Source organism: Mauremys reevesii, linkage group 9 (assembly GCF_016161935.1).
Source record: "Mauremys reevesii isolate NIE-2019 linkage group 9, ASM1616193v1, whole genome shotgun sequence".
Lineage (NCBI taxonomy): Eukaryota > Metazoa > Chordata > Testudines > Geoemydidae > Mauremys > Mauremys reevesii.
In genome coordinates, this window is record NC_052631.1 from 77325056 (window position 1) to 77333136 (window position 8081).

The following is an 8081-nucleotide window of genomic DNA, read 5'->3' on the forward strand; positions in this document are numbered from 1 at the left end:
TGAATGCCATCTGGTCCCGGTGACTTGTTAATGTTGAGTTTATCAATTAATTCCAAAACCTCCTCTAGTGACACTTCAATCTGGGACAGTTCCTCAGATTTGTCACCTACAAAAGCCAGCTCAGGTTTGGGAATCTCCCTAACATCCTCAGCTGTGAAGACTGAAGAAAAGAATCCATTTAGTTTCTCCACAATGGCTTTATTGTCTTTAAGCGCTCCTTTTGTATCTCGATCATCAAGTGGCCCCACTGGTTGTTTAGCAGGCTTTCTACTTCTGATGTACTTAAAAAACATTTTGTTATTACCTTTTGAGTCTTTGGCTAGCCGTTCTTCAAACTCCTCTTTGGCTTTTCTTATTACATTTTTACACTTAATTTGGCAGTGTTTATGCTCCTTTCTATTTACCTCACTAGGATTTGACTTCCACTTTTTAAAAGATGCCTTTTTATCTCTCACTGCTTCTTTTACATGGTTGTTAAGCCACAGTGGCTCTTTTTTAGTTCTTTTACTGTGTTTCTTAATTTGGGATATATATTTAAGTTGGACCTCTATTATGATGTCTTTAAAAAGCGCCCATGCAGCTTGAAGGGATTTCACTTTAGTCACTGTACCTTTTAATCTCTGTTTAACTAACTCCCTCATTTTTGCATAGTTCCCCTTTTTTAAATTAAATGCCACAGTGTTGGGCTGTTGAGATGTTCTTCTCACCACAGGGATGTTAAATGTTGTTATATTATGGTCACTATTTCCAAGCGGTCCTGTTATAGTTACCTCTTGGACCAGCTCCTGTGCTCCACTCAGGACTAAATCTAGAGTTGCCTCTCCCGTTGTGGGTTCCCGTACCAGCTGCTCCAAGAAGCTGTCATTTAATGTATCGAGAAATTTTGTCTCTGCATTTCATCCTGAGGTGACATGTTCCCAGTCAATATGGGGATAATTGAAATCCCCCACTATTATTGAGTTCTTAATTTTGATAGCCTCTTTAATTTCCCTTAGCATTTCATCATCACAATCACTGTCCTGGTCACGTGGTCGATAATAGATCCCGAATGTTATATTCTTACTAGAGCATGAAATTACTATCCATAGAGATTCTATGGAACATGTGGATTCCATAGAATCCAAGAAACTTAAGATTTTTACTTCATTTGATTCTACATTTTCTTTCACATATAGTGTCACTCCCCCACCGCACAACCTGTTCTGTCCTTCCAATATATTTTGTACCCCGGAATGATTGTGTCCCATTGATTGTCCTCAGTCCACCAGGTTTCTGTGATGCCTATTATATCAATATCCTCCTTTATCATTAGGCACTCTAGTTCACCCATCTTATTATTTAGACTTCTAGCATTTGTGTACAAGCACTTTAAAAACATGTTACTGTTTGTTTGTCTGCCCTTTTCTGATGTGTCCAATTCTTTATGGGAATGTTTCCTCATCTGATCTGGCCCTTACGTTATCCTCTCCCATCCTCTGCTCCTGACTATAACCTAGAGAATCTCTATCAATAGACTCTCCTCTAAGAGAAGTCTCTGTCCGATTCACATGCTCCTCTGCAGCAGTCGGCTTTCTCCCATCTCCTAGTTTAAAAACTGTTCTGTAACCTTTTTAATGTTAAGTGTCAGCAGTCTGGTTCCCCTTTGGTTTAGGTGGAGCCCATCCTTCCTGTATAGGCTCCCCCTATCCCAAAAGTTTCCCCAATTCCTAATGAATATAAACCCCTCCTCTCTACACCATTGTCTCATCCACCTGTTGAGACTCTGAAGCTCTGCCTGCCTACCTGGCCCTGCAGGTGGAACTGGGAACATTTCTGAGAATGCCACCATAGAGGTCCTGGATTTCAGTCTCTTCCCATGCAGCCTAAATTTGGCCTCCAGGACGTCTCTCCTACCCTTCCCTATGTCATTGGTACCTACATGTACCACGATCACTGGCTCCTCCCCAGCACTATACATAAGTCTATCCAGATGCCTTGAGAGAGCCGCAACCTTCGCACCAGGCAGGCAAGTCACCATACAGTTCTCCCAGTCATCACAAACCCAGCCTATGTTTCTAATGATTGACTCTCCTATTACTAACACCTGCCTTTTCCTAGTGACTGGAGTTCCCTCCCCTGGAGAGAGAACCTTAGTCTGAGAGGATACTCTAACACCATCTGGAAGGAGGGTCCCAACTATGGGAAGGTTTCCGTCTGCTCCCATTGACTGTTCTGCTTCCCTGGGCCTTTCATCCTCCTCAACAGTGCAGGGGCTGTCTAACCAGAGGTGGAACAATTCTACAGTGTCCCGGAAAGCCTCATCAACACACCTCTCTGCCTCTCTTAGCTCCTCCAGTTCCGCCACCCTGGTCTCCAAAGCCCGTACATGGTCTCTGAGGGCCAGGAGCTCCTTGCACAGAATGGACACATATGCCACCCACCTGCAGGGCAGGTAATCATACATGCTGCACTCAGCGCAATAAACTGGATAGCCCCCACTCTGCTGCTGGGCTTCTGCCTGCATGGTCTCCTAGTTACTGAAAGGGTTTTGTTTAAACAAGAAGTTTTGAATGTAGTTTAGTTTATAGTTTTAAAAAACAGCAAGGGGCCCTTGTCCCCTTCCCACTCCTCTTCCAAACTCCCTTGCGAAACTCCCTGTTAGCAGCCCCTGTTCACAAAGATCCCTGGTCACTTGTGCACTGCTTTATAAAGCCCTGGCCTGCTCGATAGCCCCGCCCACTGACTAAGGCTCAGCCAATTAACAGAGGCTTCTAGCTTTCAAACCTTCCTTTGAAGCTCACAGCTTCCAACTGCCAGCCACAGCACACGGTCCTTCAACCAACCAACCAACCAACCAAATAAACAAACAAACTCAGCAAGCAGCGAGTAACCCACAAACACACACACACTACAGACAGTCACTTACCCCAAGGGTGCTGTATTTGCTCCTCCTTCACCTGGAGAACTCCCTTGCGAAACTCCCTGTTAGCAGCCCCTGTTCGCCACTGACTCTCTCACATGCACACCTCTCCTTGGCACAGTAACCAGCAAAACACCTCTGCCCACAGATGGAATTCCTGAGTGGCCTTTGTTTTGGGCATTGACATATGCCTATGTCTTTGTTTGAAACCCTGTTGTTTCAGTTACCTGCATCCATAAAGGAGTTTAATTCCTCCTCTACTCCCCCCTCCCCTGGTTTCAGCTTTGCCCGTCATCCCAAAGCATTCTAAAATGGTGACACCCTGAGCAACCCATCCTAGATTCCTAGACAAAAGGAAAAGAAATAATTTCACAAATTACAAATAACACTGCTCTACAGCCAAAATGCTTCTGAAATAAATGTAGTCAAACTTTACTAATTCTGGGTCACTGAGAACGAAAATGATGCTTAAAATTGTTGATTGGCTCTAGTTTTCAGGGTATGCTATTGGGTCAGTATATACGACCCTTGACTTGGGAATAGCGGAGGATAAGTGAGTTATAAAGGGAAGGGATCTCAATTTAAACCAGAAATGACTAAAATACATCTTTGACTGGATCTATGAATAAATCTATGACTGGGTTTGGACAGTACTTGCTTTTTAGGCAAAACAATGAATGATGCAATCTGAAGCTGGTATTGCGTCATACATGATATGAATTGCATCATGTTATTCCTAGAAGTCATGGATGATGCAATCATAACGAAGCTTACATCACTCTGCTGAAGAAATTGCCCTATATCAGCTCTAGAAATCATACAGTGACGTGCTCTCTTATTTCTCAGTGTTTGATTTTGCAAAGGGACACATTTCTGTTTAGCCAAAGTGAGCAGAGATGCCTCGTACTTGTGTGAACAGTGCAGATAATTTCTGCTATGTTTGTGGGGAAGTGACTTTTGCATCACAAAAGCACAGTATAACCACTATGGTTAAGAAAGCCTATCACCTTTATTTTGGCTTCAAAATTGGAGATCAGGACAAGAGGTGGGCCCCACACATATGCTGCAACACTTGTGCAACAAATCTTCGCCAGTGGTTGAACAGGAAAAGGAAATCTATGCCTTTTGCAGTGCCAATGATTTGGAGAGAGCCAACAGATCATACCAGCAATTGTTACTTCTGCATGGTGCCTCCAGTTGGGAAAGGTGTGTCAAAGAAGAAAAAGTGGACTGTGCATTATCCAAACATTCCATCAGCTATACGCCCAGTACCCCAAGGAGAAGGACTGCCAGTTCCTGATGCACCAGAATCATTCTCACTTGAGTCAGACGAGGAAGAGGAAGGGGATGAAACTTCTGGTCCTGAACCATCAATGTCACAGGACCCACATTTTCTCCCATCCTCCTCCTCTGAACCATACCTCATAACACAAGGTGAACTGAATGACCTTGTCAGGGATTTGGAACTACCTAAGAGTAAGGCAGAGCTGTTGGGCTCCAGACTACAGCAGTGGAATCTCCTGGCAGGTGATGTTAGGGTTTCCATGTTCCGTGACCGTCAAAAGGATCTTGTCCCATTCTTCTTTATGGAAGGTGATCTTGTAGCCTGCAACAACATCGATGGTGTGATGGCAGCCCTCAACATCGTGGAGACTGTTCATTGATTCATCGAAGACGAGTCTTAAAGCTGTTTTACTGCATAATGGCAATGTTTTGCCATCAATTCCAGTTGGTCATGCAGTCCATATGAAGGAAACCTATGACAACATGAAACAACTTTTGAGGTGCATAAACTATGACCAACATCAGTGGCAGCTTTGTGGCGATTTGAAGGTTGTTGCTCTCTTGCTTGGTCTGCAGACTGGATACACAAATTACTGCTGTTTTCTCTGCGAATGGGATAGTCGTGCAAGAGATTCCCACTACATCAAGAAAGATTGGCCACTCCGACAGTCATTGGAGCCTGGGAGGAAAAGTGTTCAGCATCCACCACTTGTTGAATCAAGGAAGATTTTGTTACCACCCTTACACATCAAGCTGGGTCTGATGAAGAACTTTGTCAAGGCCATTGACAAAACACAAGCAGCTTTCAAGTACCTCCATGGAAAATTTCCAAGGTTAAGTGAAGCTAAGATAAAGGAAGGTGTCTTTGTTGGTCCTCAGATTCGTGAACTTCTTCGAGATGATGCATTTGACCATGCACTGTGTGGCAAGGAAAAGACGGCATGGAAAGCCTTCCAGTTAGTGGCAATAAATTTTCTCGGAAACAACAAGGTGGACAACTACAGGTTGTTGGTGGAAAACCTCCTCAAGGCATACAAAAGCCTTGGTTGCAACATGTCACTAAAGATACATTTTTTGCACTCTCATCTAGATTTTTTTCCACCGAACTGCGGAGCAGTGAGCAACGAGCACGGCGAGCGATTTCACCAGGACATTGCAACAATGGAGAAACGCTATCAGGGCAAATGGAGCCCATCAATGCTTGCAGACTATTGCTGGACAGTGACAAGAGATGCTCCATTTAATGAATACAAGAGACAAGCCAAGAAGCGCCGAGTAGACACTGAATAGGACTAAACTATGTACATAATAGTTTTTTGCCTTTTGTTTCATAATAAATTTTATTTATATAACCCTTTTGCTGATTTTTAAAGTGTTACATAAACAGGACAGGTGAAATATTATCATGTAAAGCAACCATAAACACATGAAAAGACCTAGGTTTACAATTTATGATTAGAACTCTACTATCTACACAATATACATAGACATAAAATGTAAAAACTTAAATATCTTAGAAACAGTAGCCAATCAGTTGTTTTAATTGTCATATTTGAATTCAGCACATCAAAATACATAATAACTAGCACATTTTATCTCTGAAACAGATGACTTCTCAAAAATTGTAGACCAGTGTAATACACTCTTAGCTATTTACATGTTCACATAGGTCTTTTTGTCAGGATATTTTCACAGCACCAACCCAAAACAATTTTACTTCCATTCAAATCTCTTTAGAGTTTGCCACTCCCTGCCTTATTTCCTCACCTGTAACAAGGAGGAACCTCTTACTCTTGAAGTGCTTGTGCTCTTGAAGTGTGTCTAGTGTTTCTGTGGAATTTGCTAGCTGAGACAGACACTGCCCATTTTATCTGAGTGAGGGGCTCATTACTGTCACAACTTTCCCAGCCTCAACTCCCACAGCTACATTCTCAGTTTCTGGGGACCACCATGCTGAAATCCTGTCCCTCAACACTTTCTCAGATGGTTTAGTCCATGACTCTGTAAGTGCATTTACAAAATTGCACATACACTTGGGGTTCATGTGTTACAGCTGAAATCATTTGCAGGAGCCTCTGAGCCACAGGATTTTGCAGGTGTTATTTCTGACATTTATGTGAGTGCAGATAGTAGGCTAGTGCAAGCTCCTGCACTTTGCAGGTGCAAAGTGCCAACACATATATGCATTTGCACAAGTGGAGGCACTTCTGAAAATGGCCTTCATAATTGGAAGGCTCACAGTTCATGCCCCTGCTCTAGCATGGAAGATTCAGCAGTCACTTTGCACTTGCTCTCCCCATGTTGCCACAGGATAAATTCACTCCTGCCTATTAAATAGGTGTGAAAAACACTAGTTAACTGCAGGTAACTGAAACACTTTTTGCCCTCTTGTTTGAAAATGGCCTTTTTGTCATATTGCTGAGAAGCTACTGCAATTTCTGCATAAATGAACTGTATTTTCAGCTAAGCTAGATAACAGGCCTGTGTAAGAGTGACACAAATGCATAAACCTGCTATACTTCACCATGGTTTTAGATCATCTTGTGCATGTATGAAACAAGTCGCATCACCAGGTCAATTCCATAGCAACATTTCCAGTGTTAGACTCATGAAGGTTTATGCTAGTTGTTAAGCGGTACTGACACTAATGATATAATTAACTGTGTTAAAAGTCAAGTCTGGTAGGATCTACTTTGTTTCCAGGGTGACTAAAAAAATATAAATAATAATGTCCAGCAGTGTTTTCATAGACTTAGTGTCCATAATCAAAGCAAGTTATAGGGATTTGTTTTTTCATATAGTTCATCTGAGGTGCACATAAATGTCAGAAGTATTTTCATTATGATTCACAGTTCAGCAAAGCTAAGAATGCCAACTCTTATTGTGATAAAGAGGAGATGTGGGTAATTTAATGAGAAATATAGGAAGGGAAACTATTATGAACCTGATCTGAGTAGTCTGTGTTTGTTGGAGAATGTTTGAAGAAGACATTTAGTTACAAGTCAGTTACATTACATCCAGATATTGTATACTGAAGCCCGCATCATCTCCTCAAAGATCTTTATGGCACAGTCCTTAAGGGCTGTAAATTGACTGTGACACCAGCTCTGGATCTGGCCTGTGATCTTTGGCATTCCACAGATATTTTGTCTCTGAAGATTATTGTGTAATATTTTATTGATTTTTAGTTGCCATCCTTTCATCTCTATAAGCATGGAACCAGAGGGATAGATTGACAGTTGCTAACACCACATGTGCCACTGAGTACAATATTTCATTGTGACTAAAAGTAACCAGCAAGATACTGCCAGGAAAGATTCACGCAAATCTTGGATTAAAAGCTCCATGCCAGAATGATGAGCTGCCTTGTAAAGCCATCCCACCGCTACTCTGATCAAAAGCAACTGCGAATCAGTGGTGTGAATTAGTAAAGTAATTGAAAGATGCAATTTTAGTAGCTTATAGCAGCAAATTCAAGCAGGGTGCCACTGTTGAGCACTTGCAACTTCTATTAAAGAATGGGAGTTGGTCTTTGGCTTATATAATTTTTGGGGAGCAAACATATTGCCAAATGGTATGAAATTAGAACTATTTAAGAATTTATTTTTGTATGAACTGAGGAACCAAACACTTCTTACTCCAAGGGTAATGTCATTTGCCTTGTATTTATCACAATTACAAAGAGAGTGGTTTGTTATTCTGAAGAGCACTTAGGGTGAAATTCACCCCTGTTCATTTGGGCTTGTCTTATGCCTATGTATTAGGTCCCACCAAAGCCTTAAAGGAAGTGGTGCATGTGACTTGTACAGGTCCTCTGCACAGTTATAAATTTCATATATCACAGCAAAATAGAGAGAAATATGGTTTGTTTTGTTATTACCCTTTCCCCATCTCTTGC